This window comes from Priapulus caudatus, unplaced genomic scaffold, assembly GCF_000485595.1.
Source record: "Priapulus caudatus unplaced genomic scaffold, Priapulus_caudatus-5.0.1 Scaffold123, whole genome shotgun sequence".
In the NCBI taxonomy this organism is placed as follows: domain Eukaryota; kingdom Metazoa; phylum Priapulida; class Priapulimorpha; order Priapulimorphida; family Priapulidae; genus Priapulus; species Priapulus caudatus.
Window position 1 is genome coordinate 363,989 of NW_014577184.1, and position 3,043 is coordinate 367,031.

Below are 3,043 nucleotides of genomic sequence, written 5' to 3' on the forward strand. Positions count from 1 at the left end.
GAGAGAGAGAGAGAGAGAGAGAGAGAGAGAGAAAGAGAGAGAGAGAGAGAGAGAGAGACGAGAAGCGCGTGGGAATCCGCCAGCGAGACGGCCATCCGGACACAGTCACGTATACTGCAGTCATGCTGCGCAAACTCCAACCTACAGTCCCGTCGTTTTCAACCTAAAGTTACACCTGCGTTAACGGTCACATCTATAGAACGGACAGCTATCTATAATCGGTACCTTTGGCGTTTCCCCTGAGCTGCAGTCATGCAGTGAAACCACTTCTATCAAATGTATTAGCGCTCACCTCTATAGAACGGACAGCTGTCAATAATCGATACTAAAGCCGTTGCCCCTGAGCTACAGTCATGCAGTGAACCCACCTCTATAAAACGAGCACCCGTCGATAATGATCAATTGGCGTTTCACTTAACTGGCAGTTACGCAGTAAAACCACCTACATACTGACACCCGCCCATAAAGGACACTTACAAGATTTCCCCTGAGTAATCTCTATACAGAGGTTCGATTCTACCTTTCCGCCGTATTGCGTATATACGGAATATCAAATGAAAATAAGAAATAATGAAAATAATACGAAATAATAAATAATAAAAGAAAATAAATAAAAAAGAATAAATATAAAATTACATTAAATATAATGAATCTAACGAGACTGACAGCTCATAGCTTTGAGATGAATTGCAAGCGCGCGAGAACTCGCGAGAAATTAATTCCCGTTTCTGACGGTAGGCGCGCTGATTAGGCGGGCCTTGTACAAACAAACTTTCGGCATCTCAATACGTGTGAACCTCAGTCTGCAGTTAGTGAGCTATGCAAATATGAAACTTCGCCTCTGTCCGAGAATCGACGAGCCAAGGTAAACAGGTGCAGATCTTCTCGTGTTTATCTGCCCCCAGTCCCGCTATACAGCAGTCTGAAAAAAATTGACAGAACCGCCCCCCCCTTCTCCTTCATCACCACAGACAGCTCTCAAAATTTATGAAATTCGCCCCCCCATCTCCCCGACTACGGCAGTCACCCCCCATAGTTCAAGGGTTAGGGATTACCCCTATAACGGTACATACTTCTCTAAACTCGAGAAACCTTCTCACGCTCTCGTCTGCTCGCAGGTTTTCCACCCAGCCAGAGGTGAGGAGTAGGCAACCGCGGGAGCCTGGGTTAGGGCAACCAGCGTGGCCCCACGTCTGTGCAAAATCACTTCCACGGACTTCACGTAATTAATCGCAGACGATCCTGATTAAAATCTATGACCACGTTGATCGCACGTTGATCATCGCAGCAAACTTTTACGGCGGCTATATGATGGATGACATCGCGTAGATTATGCAATGAGTGACATAATTAACAGTCGATAGACAATCTGTTAGCCAGGTTACTTCCGACTGCAAGTATATCAAATAGACATGTGTACGTGACAGAGGGTACATACTAGTAAAGATTTATTATAGAATAGCATAATACGCTATTACCTTAAACGTATAAACTGTAAATTAATGCTATTGTACTGCAGTAAAGCTATGATGTATTATATATATATATATATTAAACATATATATATGTAAACTCATGAAGGCGGTCCATAACGGCTACACATACTATATACACTATACTATATACTATATATACGATTTGCATACTATCAAGAGCTAATAATAACTAGAGTGTACAACGGAAAAACGGGAAAATAGTGCTATTTCACGGCAATATTATTCTACTTTGCCTGCGAGTCTAGAATAATTTTATGGTATTAAAGCAGAATTCTTTGCTCTCTAAAACAAGACCAACCACTTGTCAATACGATACTCCTAGATATATAGGCTGAGATATTGGCTCCTAAACTTTTTCTCCCACAGGCCTCACGGCGCATCGCATCCACAATATTCACTATGACTCTCGCCTTTTGCGGGTCTGGCTATCGTTTTCCATCGCCGCTTGGAGCGCTGATAATTGATGTTACATGCCCAAATTTGGTACTCTTACTACACCATATAGTAACTGAGCTGCGTTGTAGAGACTTAATTTAGAAACAATTGCCGGCTCCATCATGACGGGCATTAGCCGTGCTAGGAAAGATAATGGGAGATAAGGGCATAGGCGATGCCCCCGAAAGTCACCGATGATAACCGAAATGTCATCCGTTCATTCATAAAGTTATCCCGGAAAAAACAGAACTCTCACGAAGCGACTTTCCTAAAGGGCCGGACACACTAGGCGATTAAATCGGGCGATAAAATCGGGCGATGAAATCGCCCTGAAATCGCTTAGTGTGTCCACTCAATCGCCGCCGATTTCATCGCCCGATTTCATCGCATAGATCAAAACGTTTTGATATTATCGGGCAATTTTGTCGCCCGATTTTGTCGCCCGATTTAATCGCCTAGTGTGTCCGGCCCTTTACCCGCAAAAGGCGAGAAGGATAGTGATATTGTGGATGCGAGGCGCCGTGAGGCCTGTGGGAGGGGAAGTTTACGAGCCAATATCTCAGCCTAGGAGTATCGTATTGACTCTTAGGTATTGACTCCTAGGTATTGACTCGTAGGTATTATTAGCTCTTGATACTATGTATATACTATATACACTATATACAATATACACTATCCACACTACACTTTATACCATATATACTATGTACGTACTATATACACTATATATATATATATATATATATGTATATTATATATCTAGCAGTTGTGCAATCAACACTCGCGTTCCCCCCCCCCCCCGTATATTACAATAACTGTAAACAGTATAGAGTGGAATCCAGTAATTCTAAGCCAGCGATAGCGTGCTGACTCTGGTTGTAAGACATTGTTGGGTGTAGGAGGAGGCGGCGTATAGCTGCGGCTGGCACAGCAAGCCGGAAAGCCATCAGACGTCTTGATCCGACAGCTTCAACACGCAAGGCGAATGACGTGCAGACGCCGGATTAACGCAAGAAACGATAAAAACGAATGGGCGATATACCTGTCGGCCGAGGTCGTGTCTGCACCTCTCTCTCTCTATCTCTCTCTCTCTCTCTCTCTCTCTCTCTCTC